Genomic DNA, 23,270 nt, shown 5'->3' with positions numbered 1-23,270 from the left:
CAAACACAGTGATTTCCCAAGAATAATTTCCAGTAAACATTGGTTGAAATGATACATATTTTTTTAGTTCCTGTCAATAGCCAAGAGGCATCAAGGATTCACAATGGCCTTTATAATGTATTTTTTTCACTTTATTTTATATATATATATATATATATATATATATATATATATATATATATATATATAAAATTTTATATATTATTATTATTAAATATATGTATATATAGAATAAAGTTAATACTAGATTCAGTGTTTGGATGTTTTCTTTAAAGTTTCTCAAGAAACCACGAGGGTATTTGGAAAAGATCTGTTGCTTTGGGAGGTCTGACACTGCATAACTGTGATTTAAATGCCTTTCTGGACACAGCTCACTCTTGAGGGGAGCACACTGAGAAGCACTTTCTCTTTAAAGACTAGTGGGTTTGGTCGGGACCTTCCTCTGCCTGTTCTGAAAGATACTATTGAGCATGTCTCTTCGTCTTACCCTCAGTAGGGCTTCAGGCTTTTCAGTTGTGCCTTAGGAGCTCTTTTTGTTTACTTTTATTTTTTAAAAACTCTTTCCATTTTATTTTAACATGGAATTCTTTGGCCTAATGAATGCCAAGAATATAAACCATGGATTCACTCTTGAGGCCAAACTTTCCCTGGAACCCCTCTTACTTTTTTTTTTAGACATTACCCATTGCATTCCCTCTTCCTTGAATAGAAATTTCTGACCCCCTACCCAGCCACTGGCAATGCCGCCTCTGCCTACCTCAGCTTCTGAGACTCAAATTCATTTCAAATTAGTTCCTTGGGAAAAAAGAAAATTAAAATACTGAGAAAGCTGAAGGGATTCGAGATCCTGATTTAAATATGATCTATCAGATCGTACTTTGAGGTTTGTATTCTGGAGAGATGTCTGTATACTGGGTAAGTAGCAGAAGAAGAGTAGGGAGGGTGGTGCTGTCCTCCAAGGATGGAGTGATGGTGGTGGCTTCCCTTGCCTCTCAGGACCGGAGCTGCAGGCTGAGGCATCACCATGCTGCAGGCACAACACTCTGAAATTGCCTTACTCCTGCCTAGTCTTTCTAATTCCACTTTCTTAAGTATTAATTAGCAAATGAACCAATCCAAAACCACTTAAATGTTGGCTATTTACACACTCATTCCCATTTTGTGAAGAAAAAGGGTAGGTTAAATTACTTTAAAAAGAGTGCTGTGGTGCCAACATTCTTAGTTGCTTAATTTATGTTTAATAAGGGAAAAAAACCCTAATTGCCCCTATATTCCTCCTCCCTCCATACACTCCATGCTGCCGACTTCTTCCTGACTTTGGATGGGCTTATTAAATGAGAAAGAATTCTCGTGGAAAAGCTACTGCTATAATGTGCTGATTGTTAAATTAATTTCCCGCCCAGCTCTATTGCTTTGCTGGAATTTTGGACTTTACTCAGGAACTGCTTAGTGAGCTTGTCGGGAGATGGGATTAGTTTAATCTCCTCTCACAAGCCACTAAGCACTGGGAAAGGTTGGGGCAGAGGAGAAACAGTGGTAAAGCAGGGAGGGCAGGGAAAGAAAGGTTGCCGATGACCAATGCCAAGGTTTATTTTGTCTTAGAACTAAATTTGAATAGTGAGGAGAAAGGGGGAAGGGAGGGGAGATAGGAAAGGGAAAGGGAGGGAGAGGAGTGGAGGGGAGGGGATGACAGTGGTGGTCAATACAAGTGTTAAGCTGGGATGGTAGTGATGATGTCTTCATGGTTTCACTGTGCTTGGAGTGCCTCCAAGCCCTGGGGGCAGTGCACAAATAAGAGGGAAAGAAAAGAGGGGAGAGTAGAATGATGATTAGCATCCACAAATAAAGAACATTGAGACAAGGGGGAAAAAAGGAGGAATTTCTGGATATAAAGGGAGTAAGTGGGGAGACTTGAGATTTGGCTCAATTATTTTGGTGGACCTTATCCATCAAGAGGATGGCCTAGGTGGGGACCAGAGTACGTTTTTAACAGAGAGAGTTCCTAACTTCTTCCCCAGATCAAGATTAAATAAATTGAACTAGATGAGTTTTATGACCAAATTTTGTAAAATGTTTTATGAACTCTACTGTGCCAGAGAGACAGAAGGAGTTATCATTGCCACTGGCTGTATCTGGAGAGCACTCTGTGGGAAAGATTTGGTTTATATGTTCAGACACCATAAATTCATTTATTTGATTTAAAAATTTAGTGTATACTGCTTCCTATTCCACATAATAGATAATGGCATTTTACTGGTGAAGGAAATATGCTTCCTCTTATAGACAACAGGGCTTGGTAATTTTTAAAATACTCTCTTCCGCAGTTTTGAAGCTGAGTAACAGTCAATGTGTTAAACAAGACTGCAAGTTTTATTCTTTGTCTAAAAAAAGCAATTAGATGCTCTCCCAACATTATCTAAAATTGAAGAGGATAAAAAATTGAGATGTTGATTAAGTAATTTTTGTCTTCTAAATTTTTCTATCAGTTGTAAGTTATATATTTATACTTTGTATATGTGTCCAATTACTGAGGATTTAGATCTAAATTTGTAAGTTGAGAGGTACTTTGCATATTTTTCATGCATATTTCTGGTTTCTTTGTTAATAATAGATCAGCGCATTAGAAAAGTTTAATTTATATGTATAAGAGACCAATTAATGTCCATAAAAGGGATGAACAATTAGAATATTGAGACTGTGCTTGTGTACACTGTTCTTAAAGCTAAATATTTTCACTTTTTGAGGACTTATTCCTTGTGCAATGCAAGAGATAAAGCAACAAACTGTTGGCCAAATGTGATTTTTTCTTTATGTATATTTTCTGAGATTGGTCAATTGTATTAGTTTTTCCCAAGAAATCACTCTTGAGTTATTTACCTTCTTAAATGTAGATTAATTCTATAATTCATTACTTTCTCTTCTTACTTTTGTCATTTTGGGATTTATTCTATTGCTCTTTTTTCAGTCTATTTACCCTCAATACATAGCTCATGAATTTTTAGCCTTCTTTTTCCAAATCTAATTATTTAAAACTTACATTTCTTCTTTACATTTCTCCATTTCTCCTTCTACATTACTGCTTTGATTGTTTCTCGTAGGTTTCACTATATAGTCTTTTAATTACCATTCAATTCTAAGCACTCTTTAATCTTAATGATACATTAGTTGATTCATTAGTTACTTCACTCTTTTTTAAAGTTCCAACTGTACTTTTTTGGTTGATGAATTTGTCTTCAATGTTTTATGTTTCTAACTTAATTTCATAGAATGTGGTCTCCAAGATATTCTTACAATAAAGCAAGTTGCTTTATGGTCTATTAGGTCATCAGCTTTTATGAATGTTCTACATTTGCCTGAAATTAATGTGCACTCACCAATTGTTCAGCATAAGAGAATGTATGTGAATAATAGATCAAGTTTATTGAATTTTGAATCTTTAATATTCTTAATGATTTTTTAAATCTGCATAACCTATCCATTTCTGTGAGATGTGTGATAAAATCTTCAATCTTCAATATCACTCTCCCCTTGCTCACTCGGCCAAACTGCACCCTGTGCATTTCTGAAACACTCCAAATATATTCAAAAGTTAAGGTCTTTTTCTCTGAGGTACCTTGGAGTGCTTTTGTCCCCAGATTCTGTGTGGCTTGCTCCCTAGCTTGCTTCAGGTTCCTTGACCTGTTTAGTATAAGAACCATTATGACAGAAAGGTCCAAGTGAAAGACTGAAACTCTAACCCCCTAAGCCTTGGTTTCTATCCAAGAGACTAAAACAAAGCAGTATATCCTAGGAATAACTGAAGAGATTATTTCCACAAACAAAGACTTAAAGGACACAGGTTTGGAGTCATCATTATTCTCTATTCAGTTACCTGTTTGGCTCCTACACAAACCAGATAAATGGCAGATCATCGTAAACTACCATACATGTAAGCAACCTCAGTCTCAAATGTGGCTGCTCCAGTAGGCGTGGTGGCTTTACTGAAAGAGATCGATAAGATATTTGGCATTTGGTCTGTGAGTACTGGTCATTATTTTCAATCCCCATCAGTAAAGAAACTCAAAGACAGTTCGTGTTTATGTGGAAAGAAAGAAATATACATTCACTGTCTTGCCTAATCGCGATGTTAATCCCATTTTTGGTCACACCGTAGTGTACGGAGAGTTTGGTCATGTTGGCTTTCTATAGAATATTGTGCTGTACAATCACAGTAATGGTATCTTCATCAGACTTCACATAAAATACTCTGGAAGGCTTAGTAGGACACACATGAGTAGGAGATAATCTCCATGAAGGTTCAAATTCTACCATATCAGGAAGTACTTAGGGGTCCTATGACTTGGAGTCAGATGGGACATCTCCATTGGGATAAATTTATCTGGATTCTGGAGGAAGTGTATATTGCATTTGGACATATTGCAGTAATTACTGAGTGACTTGGAAGGCATACTGTTTTGAGTAGGGTGAAGAACACGTTTCACCAGACTGTAGTGAAAGCTGCTCTTTCTGTCGGGCCATATGACCCAGCATATCTTGTCGTACTAAATAAGGATGATTTGTGGGGCCTCTAAAAAGCAATAGGAGATTACAGTACAGACCCTGGGTTTCTGGGGCAAGCATCAGAGAACTATCTGTTATTTGAAGACCGGCTCTAGGTATGTGAAGAAGAGTTGCTCATCACAAGCAGTTTATTATCAGATCCATCACGTTGTAAGGTCAGGTGAGTGTCACAGCAGTGCATTGTTGAATGGAAATGAATTTAAAATTAGGCCTGAGTATGTCTAGAGGGTCCAGATTCCTATGTTACCTACTTCTGTTGCCTGATGCTCTTCCTTCAATTTACCCCTATGACCTCTTTGGTCCCTATATACAAGTAACAGAAAATATTTATGCCTGGGTCACAGATGGATTGCTTTTATAATGTTAGCCTTGAAGGAAAATCTCTGTAGACAAAGCTATAAGTTGTGGACTTACTCATCTTTGAAGATTCTGCTTGTTTGGAAGTGTTCCTTCCTAGGAAATTAAGTAGAGGCAGTGCTTCTACCAGAGGATATAACAAGGTTCCTCTGATCTTAAAAACATGCCTATTGTTTGTTGGACATTTGTAGTTTCTTCTGCCTGTAGAATAGCAGGTAAAAAGGAGATACCACTTTCAGGATGATTGGCCTAGGTTATACAAAAGAGTTGCATTGCGGCTACACAAGGAGGGAAGAAAGGAGTGAGCCTTGAAGATTCACCAGAGCATCTCTTGGTGCCTCCCTGGCAATTATGACAACCAAGGTCCAACAAGAGTAAAGCCTCTGATCGCCTGAGGATAGAGGTCTCTCCATTATGCCTACAACCTATAGGGAGGCACTTACTGAGCATGAGGGAAATCTAGAATAAGTGAAAGAAGACATAAATAATAGTCTCAGGAACACCTGCAGCAGGGGGGATTGTGACACTTAACCTTTTCCAGCCATCTATTAATGATTATTGACCATTTCCCTTGAGGACTAACATATCAGACTTTCTACAGAAATGAGCAGTCCTGAGTGGTACAGGGATGGGAGCTAGGCTGGACTGCCTTGGGCTCTAGCCATTTCTGTGGCAATCAGCTGCACACAGGTCTCACCCGACATCACCTCAGCTGAACTGTACCCTATATTTCTTGTCTCTGCCCCGAAGGTTCTTGGTATGCCAACGCTTGAGAGCCCTTTGGCTCTGCTGCTGCATGTGTGCAAGTCTGGATTAAGAGGGAGTTAATGCATCAGAGCCACTTCTTAAGTACTGGGAGACTCAATCCAAAGAACATAAATACTGCTGCAAAACCATTTTATAAAGTGTTTTTTATTAATTAACAAATTCATCCCCCTACCATCAGTGTCTAGAAATTATCATTTCTACACATGTTTGCTAAAAGTTAGTATTATCTGTCCTTTTTATTTGGTAAATGTGTGTGCATCACATTTTGTTTTAATTTATATTTTCCTTATCACTTATAAAGCTGAGAATCTTTTCTCTTGTTTATTGCCCAATAACTTTTTGATATTTGGGTATTATCTTTTGTAATGTGACTGCTAAAGCCTTCTATTCATTTTTCTGTTGAGTTGTCTACTTTTTATATCGATTTGTTGAAGATCTTTATACATTCTCTATGGTAGCCTTTGGTTCTTATTTGTGTTAAAATCTGTTGCTTTTCCTTACTATTATCTTTTGATGGATAGGATGTCTTGATTTTAACACGTCTGAAGCATCAAGCTTTTTCATTATAATCAGGATTTTCCTATTTCAAGGGCATAAATATATTCCCTTATGCCTTTTTAAGAAACATCATTATTTTGTTTTTTATATTTAGATCTACAATCCAATGGGAATTGATTTAGGGGTAAGATGTAAGGTAAGGGTCAGATTCCTTTTTTGTTTCCTTCCGTATGGATACATGATTGCTACAACATTATTTATGAAGAAGGCTGTCCTCACCCCATTGTTCTTCAGTGTCATTTTTTAAAATTATAAGTCAAGTATTCATATATAGTGCATCCATTTCTGGACTTTCTTTTGTTCTACTGTATTTTTTCTATCCTTACATAAACACCACATAGTCTAAATCATTGTTAATTTTCTAATAAGACTTAATACCTGGGAATATAAATCTTTCACCTTTGCTCCTTGATTTCATCTTAAATTACTTGCATCTTTGGATTTTTACATAAGTTTTGAATCAATTTGCCAACTTAAAAAAAAACCCTTTGTTGGAAGATCAATTGGGATAGCAATGAATATATAAAACATTTTGGAAGAAATGACACCTTTACAATTCTGAACATGGACTATTCCTCTATTAACTTTTAAAAATTTCTGTAATTTTTTATAGTTTTCTGTGGGAAGCATTTTTACATCTTTTAAAAAAACATTTGTTCATAGTTATGTGAAGTTTGTTGATGTTATTTTAAACAGTAGTTTATAAAGTTTTCTGGTTGCTGCTATAGAAAAATATCACTGATTTTATACATTAATATGTATATTTTATTATAATTTTTTCTGTATACATAGAAAACTCAAAGTATCTACAATCTGTTGCCTAAGATTTGTTCTCAGTTTTATTTTTTCCTTTCCAATCATTATACTTATTTTTTCCTTTGTGTGTTCTGTGTTGGCCAGGACATACTATACATAGTTGGATAGAAGTGTTGATAACAACATCTTTGCTTTGTTCCCAATTTCAAGGGAAAAACTTACAGTATTTTGTGATTACATATGATGTCTACTGCAGTTTTTTTAAATGAATACACTATATAAATTAAGCAGTTAAGAAAGATCTTATCCATTCCTAGCTTCATATGTCTGTCTTCTTTTTAAATCATGAATAGGTTTCAGTTAAATCATTTTTCCATATATACTGAGATATTTTCTCCTTTTCATCTGTTAATGTAGTGAATAACATTGATAGATTTTCAAACTTAAGCCAATCTTGCACTGAAATACAAACCCTTCCTGGTTAAACTCTTAGTTTCTATATATACATGGATTCAATATTTTAATGTTTTAAATATATTCTATCAATTTTTTTGGTTACTTTGATCCTTTGCATTTCCATACAAATTTTAGAATCACTTTTCAAAATCTAGAAGAAACACCAGAAGGAAAGACATTTTTCTGGCATTTTGATTGGGACTATATTGAGTCTATAGATGAATTTAGACAGAAATGTTATCTTTGTGATATTGAATCTCTCAATCCATGGATATGGCATATCCCATCTGTCATTTAAATCTTCCTGATCTATCTCAAAAATAAATCCTAGGACAGAATGTTAAATATTGTCTTATTATCTTAAAACTTTCTTCTTTGCCTATCACTGCAGCCCACGTTTACATTTCAGTTCTCCTTTCTAATAGTTTCATTCAACTTTTTACTAAAAATGTTGAAGGGGCAGAAGCACACATAGGTCACTAGGGATACCACTAGGGAAGCGCCCTTCAAGCTGATGTGAAGATTCAGTAGCCACTTCCTGGACGTGTTTTACTCAGGAAATTACGGATTCATCTATGCGGATTTTCATGCAGCCCTTACTTCTCCATCTTGTCTCAAGTATAGCATGAAATATTTATTCAATTTCAGATGGATTATGATTGTATCATTCCTCGACCAGCAGGTATGGTCAGAGTTTTTAAAACATTTGCAAATTGAACATTCAGGGAAAAGGAGAGGCAATGCCAGACTTTCTGGAAGACTTCTTTTAGCAGCCTTGTGCTTGGCCAGCCTTCTTTCTTTACCTCCACTCTGCTCCCGTTAGTTTTAACTTTTACTCTTGCATTTTCCTTTGGGAATACATTTATTCATTTCAATCTGACATATTTTTACTGCCTGGCTGGAACATCTTTGATCATTTGATATTGTTTGGGCCTAGAGTTTTTGCTTCCAGTCGTAACACCTGCTTGTTCAACAGTTCAAATGATGAAACATCTGGATTCCTGATTAGACTGAATATTCTTTGTATGTTTCCATTCTGTCTCTGGTAATTGTTTGTGAAACTCCATATGTACAAAGTGAATAGTTCTATAAACATTTGATATTCAGCTGGAACAATGAATTCATCCCATATCAACTCTACGCTATCACCATTTCCCACTTCTGGGAAACCTCACTCTATACTGTTACTAACTTTCCCTCTGTAATCTTACCAAAGATCGATTTCAAGTTCCCATTGGTAGTTTGTGGGATCTATATATTTTGTCTATGCACAATCATAAAGTATCCTGTCTTCTGTAACCTGCTTTTTTTCACTTAAAAATATATCATGAAAATCATTAAGTTATATATCTGATGATCACCGATTTTTCTTTCCTGATTATTTCTTCTCATGATTCTGAATTGAGATGATTTGATAAACCACAGGACAAAGAGAGCAACTACATTCTACAGAGATTCAAGGAATTTGGAGACATCCAATAGAGATAAAGACCAGCTCAAATATAGCAAGTAGAATGGTGGTTACCAGGTGCTGAGGGGGTGGGGAAATGGGGAGATGCTAGTGAGAGGGTCAAAACTTCCAGGTACAAGACAAATGAGTTCTGGGGGTCTGATGTACAGCATGGACATTGTAGTTAATTAAACTGTGATATACTTGAAAATTATTAAGAGAGTAAACCCTCAATATTCTCGTCACACACACACAAAGAGAAATGGTAATCATGTCACAAGGTGGAGGTGTTAATAATGCTGTGGTGGTAATCATTTTGTGATATGTAAGTGTATCAAATTGACAGGTTGTAAACCTTAAACTCACACAATGTGATATGTCATTTATGTAAAGTTGGGGGGAGGAGTTGTTAGGATGATCCCCCAATTTCCTAGAGCTATTCTTGGACACAAAAGCTGGTGAACCAGATCTGATTCCCTGACTCAGAGGCAAAGCATCAGCTGAAAAATAATTCTAATTTCCCGGGTATCTCAACCTGCTGCACAAATTTGTGATAACTTATTCCTTGGAGCAATTTAGAATTTAGGGTGAGTTTTTAAAGAAATCCTGACACTGCCTTGGTTTCTGTGACAAAGGGCAGAGGACAGGTCCTCTCCTTTACTAGGGCAGTCACTCTCTTACCTCCATTAACCATTGATATTTTTATTTATATATTTGTTACTACTGGATAAACAAAATTTCTGAAAGTTTAATCTCATAAAAGTCTACTTGCAAGTATTGTATTGTCTCTAACACAGTCTATTTGCCCTTCAATATACTGCTTGAGTTCTTCTTCCATAAAGATTTTTGCAACCATGCCACCCCATGTCAGCTTCTTCCCTCGAACGTCTATGTCTATGGAACTTAAAATCCTCAAAGCTTGCAGATTCATGACAAAGTTATAAAGAAAGCTTGGCGATCTTCAGCTTGCCAATCCCATTTTATAGAAGGGAGTCTAAGACATAGAGAAGTGAGATAAATGAATATGGTATGTCATTTCACATTGCATATATTATTTAAATATGCACATTAACACACATACATATGTTTGTGATACATGTATGCACATAGGCATGTTTGCACGCACATAACGTATACATATGTAATACATTGTCTTAATTGGTCACCTTCTTGAGTGTTTCTTCTTTATCTACCTTGGTCCTAAAATACAGTGTTAATTATTTACCTAATATATTGAATTAATTTGGAGGTGACCTTTACAAAATAATTTTATAAAGAACCCCAATCTATAAATAGATAATATCTACCAATCATTCTTGGATAATAGAACAGTATTTAAATGTACTCCTTCAAACTCTTAATCCTCTCTGTGGCTCACTTGCTCGCTCGCTCTTTTGAATCAGGCTAGAAAGTGAGAAATGCCAACCAAACAAGTGGAGGTTTAATGGTACTGATCCTGTTCAGAGTTGTGCAGAGCAGTATAAGGATACAAGGAAAAGAAAAGACATTCCAGCTCTAAGCACAATGAAACTTCTAGGTGGTTTGTCAAAGTGAGGTCAAATCCCCTTCTGAGGGGAAGCATTAAAAATTCTTTCCACTGTGCCTTTAAACAGCTTCTTGTGTGTCGGTTCAGATTCTGCTGCCAGGCTGAGCTGGGACATTCCTCATCTCTCACCACTGAGATGCTTTAACTATCTGTCAGCCAGCGGCAGCACTTGCTGAATAGGACAGCATTGGGTCATGCCCTCAGAAAAGGTGGCAAAAGAAGCTGGTTTGTCTGTTCCCTCTGCTTATTATTTATTTTAGGCAAATGTGAGTCCTTAGGTTGGAGACCCAGCACTGGTGGTACTAGAACGCACAATAATGGCCTAAAGAAGGTGACAGGGAGGGGTTGGCAGCCATCTCCCACTGGGGACAGCTGCAGGAGCAGGGTGTGGGGTGAACAGGGGGAAAATGTGAGTTAAAAAAAGTGTGCGTCTGGGTTCCTTTAATGGAGGCAGAATACTGACTAGTAGGGCAAATTAAGTCCTTTCAGGGACGTCCAGATAAATGATTGGTTTGCATTCAAGCAGAAAATACCATTATTTCTGGCTTCGCGGAGTGTGAATTAGAGAGCAGAGATGACAGTTCCTCCTCTGTAACCTGAATGCATGAAAGCGCTAGGAGACCTGCGGGGAAGTGAGGGAGAAAAGCACTGCTTTTTCCTTTCCCCTCAAGAAATTTGTTGAGGAAGACTTTTAAAAAATATCCGATTAATGAAAGAAATTTATGTTCACTCACTCTGCAAAACCTCCATCCTGGATTGTGTGGAAGGTGTGATGAAGAGCGATGAGGTCCTGAAAGGATGGATCAGGCTGTTCAGATGCTCAGTCATGGTCCCAGCTGTGCTTGAGCAGCTGGTGGAGGCTGCTGGAGTTCAGGACCAGATAGTGCCAGGGTTATGATTCAGTGACCTGAATCAGAACGATCTGAATAAAAATGCCCTTTAATAATCTGAATCTTTGAAGTAAGAACAAAATGTTGAAAGGGAACATTTATATATTTGTGAAAAAACTCACTTTTCATTAAGCTAGAATAGGGAGATGATGGAAATGCAAAGAAATTCATTGACCCCTAATGGAAAAATTTGAAGAAAAAGGCAATGCCACACATTAATGTATATAAATTTAGTATGTTTAATTTTTCAGTGTTAGTTTTAAAATACAATGTCTAATGGCTATTAGATTCTAAATTAAAAATATTATTTAATTTTGAGATTTTGGTTTATGTTATTCAAGTTTATAATAACAGTTTTTTTTTATCCTTAGAAACTGAAAAGTAATCTATGAAATTTAGAGAGTGACTTAACCACAGATGTACATATTGAAGTTGAAGAGTCATTTGTATGAATAAAAAGAGGTTTAAAAAGATGTAATGGACAGCATAGTGACTATAGTTAATAATTCTGTATTGCATATTTGAAAGTTGTTAAGAGAGTAAATCTTAAAAGTTGTCATCACCAGAAAAAATTTTTGTGTGGTGATGGATATTAACTAGATTTAATGTGGTCATCATTTTGCAATGTGTACAAATATCTAATCTTTATGTCATACACCTGGAACTAATGTAATGTTACATCTCAGTTATACCACAACTGAAAAAAAAAAAGTTTTGATACAAAAGTGGAAATAAAAAAAGGAGAAGGGAGAGAAATATTCATATTCATTTAATAGATGTAAGATGTAGAATGCACACATATATATTTAAATGTAGAAACTCAGTATTCTGTGGACCTGGATTTTAACCTTTGTTTTGTTGTATGTAGTTGTATGAGCTTGGATTATCTACCTAAACTACAATCTTCTCTGTAAAATGTGTGTAATTCCTACGTTACAGAGTTGTTTAAAGAATTAAGTGATATCACATACACAGGGATTTAGTATTGCATCATGTGCATGGTAAACGCTCAACTGTTTTTCATCCTTTGTATTTTCTTATTGTCCCCACATAGCTTGGTTCACTGTCATTTTGGTTGTGTTAGTTAAGAACCTCTCTATTAAGAACAAAAGGAGTCAATGAGAAAGACAAAAAGGTCTTCACCAGTACAGTCAGGAAAAAAGACTGAAGAGATCATTCAAACAGGCTCTGAATATTTAATAGATATTAGTGCATGGGAATAAATATGTGAAGGTTGGGATGGGGGTGTCTGTATAATGTCTGTTTTGATGGCTACAAGGAGACTGGATTGGTTAAGTGTTCAGAAGTACAAGCGCCTTTTCATTCCTGCCTCCCCGCGCCTGTTTATTTATTCCAGTACAATTTTGGACCAGGCTAATGTTTTCGTTGTCAGATCATATTTTACTCATCATGTACACAGGAAGACCTAGGTATTGCCATGGCAATGAGAAAGGCTGGCCTTCATTCCTTACAGCATTGAATGCTTCAAAACAAACAAACTTGCACCACGGGCCCGCACAGTCTATTTCAGTCAGCATTAATGGCTCTGACAACCAGAGGCTCTTTTATCTGCTCTGTTCACAACAATTTGCTAATGATAATTAAAAATGCTTGGTGTTTGCCAACAATTCCAGAGCCACTGTCTTCAACTTACAAATAGAGAAAGAAGTCTTAGTACCCACACAAGCAATTTTTGACTAGAAAGTTCAAAGAAGTTGAAAAATATAAAACAAGGCAGAAGGATAAAACAGTTTTGATTTTGAGGAAAGAGGTTATATTACATTAACTTCAAAGCCCAAACTATTGCTCGGATAGAAAAGACACTAACAAATAAAAATAAGAGCTGGCATGAAATTTTCTTAAAATTCAGCATATCCAATTATTAGATGAAATAACTGATATGGAAGTATTTTACATCATTTAAAGTTCTGTATCAGGGATACTTAACTCACAATTCACAGACAATGAACTGGCTCCCGCAGGCAAATGTGTGCCTGAAATTTTAGACAGTGTCGTGAATTCAGTCTCATCTGTGATGTTTTTCCTGGATAGAAGATCAATAGCTTAACCGTTTTTCACACAGTTTGCTACCCACAAAGATTATTATTAGGGTCATTATTTTTTATAGTCTTTGCATTTTCCTAGGTAGTCAAATTTTAAAGTTATATTGGGAAGTCATTTTAAAATATATTCTAAGAGCATCAAGAGTAATCTCTCTACTGTTGGGAATTTATCCTAGGTAGACAATCCAGAAGAAAAATAAGTCAACAAACAACTATGTATCAGTTAGGAAGTTTTTAGTTATCTCAATGAAAAAATATGGCTTAAAGTGTAAGAATATTTGACACCTCACATTACAAGAAGTGTAAAGACAAGAGTTACATGGTTAGTTAATTCAGTGATTAAGTAACTCCTTTCCCCATCTTTCTACTCTGCCTTCTCCATATGTTCACTAGCCACCAGGCTGGGGTCCCAAGGTATCAGGATGACAGCAGAGTTTCCAGAAGTAGAAAAGAGAGAACGCTTTTCATGTGTCTCCATTTAAAATCTTGAAAACTTTCCCAGAATTCCCTCTGCTGCCCCTCCCCTCTCATTGGCCCAAAGTGCATTGCATGCCTTTGCCTAAAGCAGTCATTAGCAAGAAGATGATCAGTTTCATTTTCTACAGACAAGGAGAGTCCCAGACCACCTGAATGACAAGGTTGCTCAAAGGAGGGTGAAAAAAATTAAGGGCTTTGTTAGGTAGAAAGAAGTCGATTCAATGGCCATGGCATAGACAAGTATCAGTACTGGTTACAGTACACTGTCTAGGGGATTTTTTATTAAAAACTTTATTCTTTATGGTTAGATATTTTACACACAGGCAATAACTGATAGTAGTATAGCCATATCTGTGACCCGATCACTTAGGTTTACTAAGTACTAACATTTGCTCAGATCTTTATTAAAGGAAGAAAATTACAAACTTGTACTCAACTTTGATTATATTTCCCTCTTTTCTTCCCCATCTGTGACTATTAACTTGAATTCTGTATTTCCCTCCCCAGGCTGAATTTTCTATTTGTGCTCTAAATTGGTATATTGTAGGGAACTTTTAAAAAATCATTTGTGATTTTCCATTTTGGGTAAAGAAAATAGAACAAATATCAAGTTTGTGGGGGAAAACATATAATAATACATTCCTAAGAATTTCTGACTGCAGGATGATTTTAATTCCTTTCTTCCTTAAGTTTGTTTCACCGACCTCAGTTAGGCAAGGGTCAATAAAAATTAGGACCATATTTTACAAGAAATACTCTTTCAATCAAAAAGCCAGAGATAAGAAAAAAAAATCCCCTACCTGTGACTTAAAAATTTGAAGAAATACTTCAGTGAAAATCGTGTCCTTACAGCATACAAGAGTAGCAGGAAGAAGAGGGAAATGAACTCCAATTTTATTACGTAGGACACTGTCATAAGGATGATGCTTTGAAGGGCAACCGAATTCCTAAGCTCTCCATTTCAAATATATAACTGAGAATGGGGACCCAGAAGCACATACTCCAGGAGAAAGTATTGACACTGTACTCATCACCAGCTATATTCATTCTGCAGGGCAGTTTCCAGACTACAGGTGTCCTGCCTGAAGGGCCAGGGAGTTGCTGTCCCTATTTGCTGTGCTGTCTGCACCATCCAAAAAAGACAGGTCTCTTTCCTTCTTTAAGACCTTGGATTTAACAGCACTCAATTCAACAGACTCATGTGGATAGATTAGGGAGTTTGGGACTAAACCTAATTCCCACTGCCCATGATTGATTTAACTTGCTCAGGTACCAATGTGGAGCATGTCTTACTTATCTACTAAGTATAAGGTGTGTGGTAGTCAACAAACAATCCAAGATAAATTAAAAAAAAAAAAAAACCCAACAGCTCACATATTAAGAAAGTCACTCTCTTTAGGTATAAATGAGATGTGATAAATGCTCTCTCAAGTGAATATTACAGGGTAGTCACATACTAGTCAGAAATTAGAGTTTACTGCATGGGTGTGGGAATGTTTCATGGAGGAACATTCCCGCTGGTTCTTGAAGGATAAGAAAGAGTTCACAGGTAAAGAAGAAAGGAAGAGAATGTCAGATAAGCAGGATACACTGTGTTTCAAACAGGAAAAGCAGCTCCAGTTGGCTCCTGGCCTCTTGAACGTCATCTCTTACAGAGCTCTTGTATTAGATCCATTTTTTTGGCTCTTAATGGACTGCAAATCTCTCATTTTGAGCAAATTTTTCTCAGTTCAGCTCCTGAGCCGAGGCTCCCCTTTAGTAACACTTTTTATTTAATTCTTCATTCCATCTTCTGACCTCCTTTGCATTCCTCGGAGGTAATTCCCTACTCAAACCCAATACACTCATTACTCTTTCACAATAAACCTTGGCAATCCACTGGGACCGGAGCATTACTTTATAGCAACTGAAACTCGTTTACTTGTCTTCCAGCACAGGGTGAGTTTAATCCTCAACCCTTCATCAAAGCTTGGGAAAAAATATTGTCTCCCAAAGAATGAAAAAATAGCAACATAATTATACACAGTAAACTATCTGAATGTGTATGTCACATGCTACCCCAGTATCTCTCCCTGTTTTTATACTTTAAAAAAATTGCTGCATCTCAAGGAGCCTTTTAAGAAAGCTTTTCTGAATTATCCTTTGATAAAATTTTAAATACCATAGATATACTGCTTATCTGTTCATATACTGTATCTATATCTGAATTTATGCATTAAAAATTAAGATTGTTTTGTCCCCTCAAGAATCAAATTTTACCTGCTGAGGGCGATACTGCCCTGTTGAGAATGCATGATTGACCCATTTATCCAAACATCTTCCACCTTCTTAAAAGGAAAAAAAAATATCACTAAACTTCTGTGAGCTTCAATGAGCGTTTATAAAAAGTGAAACTTACTCTAATTCACAAGGAGATTATCATATATTATGACTTATACAAGGGTCCTAGTATCAGAGTTATTATACAGATTGAATTTTGAACAAAACTAGGCAGAATGAACAGAAGTTTTAGCCAACATCTGGACAGTTTTAGATCTCTAACTTCTGCTGTATGACCTCTGAATAATCTGTTTAATTTCCATATGAGTCTACAATGGAAAGATTGTATGTATGTGTATAGCTAAGTGCATTTTGCTTATATTTTGTACAAATATATCAACTATGAAGTAATCTGTAGTCACCTAAATGGATGGTATAAGAATGCATTGATTGTTGGTAGAAACCTAACTCAACCGTTGAGAAGCAGACTCTTTTTGGGTAAAAGCTCTAGAATTCTCAAGGAAAGAGCACCTCCTCTATGCTGTATAAGTGAGGGGATTTCTGACGAGTGTCCTTATGTTATACGGTCTTTTAGAAACTTCTGATTGGATTATTTCCGGAATGCTAAAAAAAGCTGTGTTTTACTGAACACATGCTAAGTAATCAGGTTCCACAAAATAGTGTTATTTTGTCGAGTAAATGTTAAAAAGAATTGTCTCATAAAAAGGTAAGGTAGATTTTATTCACTTAATTAAATTCTAAGCAATTAAATGTGTAAAATTTGATTCCCACTCTAATGCAGGTTTGGGATTCAAATTAAAAAGAAAAAGTTCTGCTGATATGGAAATAATTCAGGCAAGATTCCTAGTCAGTGTAAATTCACTTGCATATAATTTTCTCTCATAGTGGACTGATTATGATGCTTACCTGTCAATGACCAAACAAGGTTTTCCACTTCCACATTATGTTTAGTAGATAAATCATATGCTTTAGAGTCAGGTACCTACGCTTGAATCCCACATCGCATAAAATAGTTGCATGTTTGGGTCAAGTGATTTTGCGCCTTTGAACTTTAGCTTGCTCTCTTAAAACAATGGAAGTGTATTATATATTTACAAGATTTGGGGGAAGATTAAATGAAATAATGAGCCTGGCACTAAGGAGATGCTCAAAAATGTCAGTGTTTGCCTTCCTCCAGCCACATTTTGCTCCAAGTACAGAGATCACACTAGCTTATAGATTTGTGAATGGACATTACTTATGAACCACCTTCTCCACTCTAACCACCAAGTGGGTCATTGGTGATTGATAAATAGGAGGAAGGGGAAAACAGTCATTTTCATTCATTATGAAATATTTCCAGAGCAGAAACTGTAGGTCAAGCCCCCTGGTACGCTCTGTGAGGGTTCTAGGGATTAATAAAACCAAGAGTTCGCTGAAAAGTGGATGAAATAGACCTAAAAAGCAATCAACCTTACAAGGCAGGACTTTGATAATCTACAGCTACAAGGGTTCAAGAAAAATGCTGTGGGGGCACAAAGGAGGGTGTGTAAAATTCTATCTGCAGGAAATTGACCCTATCACCAAGAGAAGAGGCAAAGAATGAAAAGATAGTGACCCTTTTAGGAATAGATCTGTGTCGGAAAGGCTACCTTCCCCTGAGTGCTGACCCACAGATGCTTTGCATTTGAAAATCTTTCCATTCCCCATTTCCTGTACTAGTACTACGGACGAATTGCTTCCTTTGACTTTCACCCTACACTGCATGGGCATCCAGGAACTATAAAATAAAATTTTGCCAAACGTCCAGTGGGGCAGATTAGCTAATGTTGTTAACAAGGAGCAACTGACACAGCATTCCTCAAAAATGCCTTGCACTTGGGTCTGGAGAACATGATTTGCCAAAAGGGAAATTTGTGGATGCTAAATTTAGAAGTGAATAGAAAACTTTTGGGCTTCAAAATCCCATTTGGCTCCTGAGCCAGACACAACTTCAGGGCTGTGCGGGGCTTTTTTTCTCCTCCTCCCCAACCCTTTTTTCAATTTTATTCCCATGGCAGTCTTAGAAGAAGGAGCAAGAATTCCTTTCAAGCAAGAATGTTTATTGCCTGCATGATGCAGGCTTCCATTTAGTTAGAAAAGCATGTTTTTCAATTAACTTTCCCTTGATAAACAATGATTTAATTTAAAGCGATGGCCGTTTTGCAAATTGCAATAAAACACATTTTATGTAGGAGAAAACAGGAGAAAACCCTACTTTTCAAAAGAAGGCGTGATTAGTTGCCAAAGTTTCTAGAAGCAGAGTCTAATTTTTGAGATCTTGCTTCTCGTGCCACAATATTTTTAGGAGTGTACCTGAAATGCAAAAGCCTGAATAACTTCACTTGAAGTGTTGAAGTGAAGATGGCGTTCATCCAGTCTAATCCATTTGGTTTTCATTGGTTTGGCTTTGGGTGAACAAATTCTTTTAGCTGATAGCTATTTGATTTAAAACTGATACAAGACCTTGGCTTTATTTAGGGTGAATGCCTCATCATTTCATGTCAAATCTTGGCATTTGATTCTCTCTCTCTGTCTCTTTTTGTCTCTTACTCTCTCAGTCTCCCTCATCACCATATTTGATGCCTATGTTCATGGGGGTTATTAGAATATTTATTCCTTCTTTGTCATGCCAAGTCAAGTAATTAGGGTATAAATCTCTTGAATCCCACTCAGTTAACACCATATACAGATTTCTAAGCATATTCATATGTATGAAATACATAAAGAGGGAAAAATACAAGAATAAAGTGTTAACCTGAATATAAATTATTACATAAAAATTTTATAGTATGGGAAGTGTATTGGTTTTACAATAAATCATGATGACAACTATGATGAAAAAATTACAGCAATAACAGTAATAGCAGTTAACTAAAGAACATACCTTTCCCTCCCCAAACATTCCTCTCTTCCCCACCACCAGCAGAAACTATGAGAATAAGTCTTACCTAATAATTTAAGCTCTTAATCAGTGGCATTTAAAAATCTTTAGCTTGGTGTATTCACAGCTAAAGTAGAAATCCTCACGTAGTATTTGGCCCAGGAAAAAGGCTTATTTCTTAATTCTGGCACAAATGTGCAATCTGAGAATGGAAGTAGGAGTGAGGGAAATGCAAAATGCTAATAATCTAAATAACTTTATGAAATACCAACTACATTATATTGCAGATGATCTCACACATTTGTTAGGCACTTAGGAAAATGTTTTGCACAAAACATGTTTACATGCTTTTCCTATACATGTCTTTGAGAGGTGATGTGCACTTATGTAAGTATATGTATGTTTGGAAGAGATCAAATGGTTTACCAACTGAACATGAAGAAAACCAAAATTGTGTGCAGCTCATACTTCCAAAAAAGCGGACTTGGCATGTTCATGCCTGCTCTGAAATGCTCTCCAAGTCTTGCGGTATCTAAGCAACCTTACAACCCTGGACTATCCTGTGGGTCTTGGGATGCCAAAGGCACTGTTCACTGTCTTGGTGACACCCGTGGAGTGTGTTCTTTAATGAATAACTAAGATTTTCAAGAAATAAGAATCGATCCAGAGGGAAACCAATTCTAATGGGTACCTAGTAGGCTTACTTACAAAGATAAAGTAGGACTCATAGAATGGAAGTTCAAAGTTGTGTGTGTGGTTTCTTTCCAACTAGTAAGTATCTGAAGACAGACGATCCAGATGGGGACTGGAGACCTCCGTGAGATGCCCTCAGTGAAAAGCACAACCCTCCGATACTTCACATTCTGATCATGGGAAAGTCAAATATAGTGCAGTTATGATTGTTAATCTCCCTTATGTCAGTTAGCTATCCCAACCCCTCAGCAAGCTGTGATATGCCTGTAAGCATTATGTGACTTTTTTTAAGGTTTTTTAAAAAAATTATGTAAGTTTCAGGTATTCAGCATTATAATTCCATATCTGTATACACTACAAAGCGATCACCACCACAAGTCTAGTTACTATTCACCACCATACAATTGATCCCCTTCACCCACTTTTCCCACCCCCAAGCCCCTTCCCTTCTGGTGACCATTAATCTCATCCCTGTATCTATGAATTTGTTTATATCTTATTTCTGTTTTTTGATTCCACATATAAGTGAAATCATAATGTGTTTGTCTTTGTCTGGTTTATTTCACTTAGCATAATACCTTCAAGGTCCATGCATGTTATTCCAAATGACAGGATTTCATTGTTTTTATGACTGAGTAGTAATGCATTGTGTATGTATAACACATCTCCTCCATCCATTCATCCATCAATGGACACAGGCTGTTTCCACATCTTGGTTTTTTTTCCTATCTTTACATTGTAAATAATGCTGCAGTGTACATAGGGGTGCATATATCTTGTCAAATTACTGTTTTCATGTTCTTTAGATAAATACCCAGAAGTGGAATAGTTGGGTCATAAGGTAGTTTCATTTTTCATTTTTTGAGGAACTTCTGGTCTGTTTTCCATAGTGGCTGTACCAACTTATAGTCCAGCAGTGTTCAAGGGTTCCATTTTCTCCACATTCTCTCCAACTTTTGTTATTTCTTGTCTTTTCATTAGTAGCTATTGTAACAGGTGTGAGGTGATATATCATTGTGGATTTGATTTGCATTCCCCTAATAATTAGAGATAATAAAAATATTTTCATGTGCCTGTTGTCCATCTTTATGTCATTTTTGAAAATGTTTATTCAGATTCTCTGCTCATTTTTTAAGCAGGTTGTTTGTTGTTGAGTTTTATGAGTTCCTTATGTATTTTGGATACTAACTCTTTATTGAATATAGGATTTGCAAATATCTTCTCCCATTCAGTAGGTTGCCTTTTCATTTTGATGATGGTTTCCTTCACTGTGCAGAAGCTTTTTAGTTTGATGTAGTCTCACTTGTTTATTTTTGTTTTTATTTTCTTTGCCTTTGGAGTCAGATCCCAAAACTTTGCTAAGACTGATGTTACTACCTATGTTTTCTTCTAGGAATTTTCTGGTTTTTGGTCTTATATTCAAGTCGTTAATCTATCTTGAGTTAATTTTCATGTAGTATAAAAAAGTAGCCCAGTTTTATTCTTTTGCAACATGACTGTCCAGTTTTCCCAATACCACTTACTGAAGAAACTATCTTTTCTCCATTGTATGTTCTTTGCTCCCTTATCATAAATTAATTGTCCATATATGTGTGGGTTTGTTTCTGGACTCTCAGTTCTGTTCCACTGATCTGTGTGTCTGTTTTTATGCCCATATCATACTGTTTTGATTACTATAGCTTTGTAGTATAGTTTGAAATCAAATAGTGTGATACCTCTAGCTTTGTTCTTTCTCAAGATTCTTTTAGCTATTCGGGGTCTGTTGTGCTTCCATAAAAATTTAAAATTTTGGTTTTTTTTTTGTTTTTTGTTTTGTGGGATCTAAAAAACAAAAACAAAAACAAACAAACAAACAAAAACAAAGCGTAAATAAAGGACAGAAATAGACTCACAGACAGAGAATACAGACTTGTGGTTACCGGGGGGTGGAGGGTGGGAAGGGATAGACTGGGATTTCAAAATTGTAGAATAGACTACACTGTATAGCACAGGGAAATATACACAAAATGTTATGATAACTCACAGAGAAAAAAATGTGACAATGAGTGTGTATATGTCCATGAATAACTGAAAAATTGTGCTGAACACTGGAATTTGACACAACATTGTAATATGATTATAAACCAATAAAAAATGTTAAAAAAATTTAAAATTATTCATTCTAGTTTTGTGAAGTATGTCATTAGAAGATTGATAAGGATTATATTGAATTTGTAGATTGCTTTGACCATTTTAATGATATTTACTATCCCAGTCCATGAACATGGAATAGCTTTCCATTTATCTGTGTCTTCTTCAATTTCTTCTATCAGTGTCTTATAGTTTTCAGTGTAGAGGTCTTTCATCTCCTTGGTTAAAAATATGCCTAGGTATTTTATACTTTTTGATACAATTAAAAATGGGATTGGTTTCATAATCTATTTTTCTGATAGTTGGTTATTAATCTATAGAAATGCCACAGATTTCTGTACATATTGGTTTTGTATCCTACAACTTTGCTAAATTCATTTATTAGTTCTAACAGTTTTTTGATGGAATCTTTAGGGTTTTCTACATATATTATCATGTCATCTGAAAAGAGTGACAGTTTTACCTCTTCCTTTCCAATCTGGATGCCTTTTATTTATTCTTCTTGACTAATTGCAGTGGCTAGCACTTCTGATACTATATTGACAAAAGTGGGCATCATTGTCTTGTTCCTGATCTTAAAGGAAAACTTTTCACCTTTTCACTATTGGGTATGTTAGCTGAGGGTTTGTCACATATGACCTTTATTATGTTGAGGTATATTCCCTCTATACCCAGTTTATTGAGGGTTTTATCATAATTGGATGTTGAATTTTGTCAAATGCTTTTTTTGTCTCTATTGAGATGATCATTTATTTTTATTCATTATTTTGTTAATATGATGTATCACATTGATTTGTAGATCTTGAACCATTCTGGCATCCCTGGAACAAATCCTATTTGATCATGTGTATGATTCTTTTAATGTATTGTTGAATTTAGTTTGCTAATTTTTTTTGAGGATTCTTTCATTTGTGTTTATCAATATGCATATTGGTCTGCAGGTATAATTTATTTATTTATTTTTGTGGTGTCCATGTCTGCTTTTGGTATCAGGTTAATACTGACTTCATGAAATGTTTTTGAAGACTTCCCTCTTCTTCAACTTTTGGGAAGATTCTGAGAAGGATAGTTATTAAATCTTCTTTGGACATTTTGTAGGATTCACTAGTGAAGCCATCTGGTTATGGGCTTTCATTTGTTGGGAGGTTTTTGATTAGTGTTTCAATCTCCTTACTAGTAATCAGTCTATTCAGATATTCTACTTCTTTATAATTCAATCTTGGAATATTGAATGTTTCTAGGAATTTCTTTATTTATTCTAGGTTGTCCACTTTGTTGGCATATAAGTGTTCATAGTAGTCTCATGATCCTTTGTATTTCTGTGGTATCAGTTGTAACTTCTTCTCTCTCATTTTTGATTTTATATGAGTCTTTTCTCATTTTT

This window comes from Camelus dromedarius, chromosome 2 (assembly GCF_036321535.1).
Source record: "Camelus dromedarius isolate mCamDro1 chromosome 2, mCamDro1.pat, whole genome shotgun sequence".
Classification (NCBI taxonomy): Eukaryota; Metazoa; Chordata; class Mammalia; order Artiodactyla; family Camelidae; genus Camelus; species Camelus dromedarius.
This window is presented reverse-complemented; position numbering follows the sequence as displayed.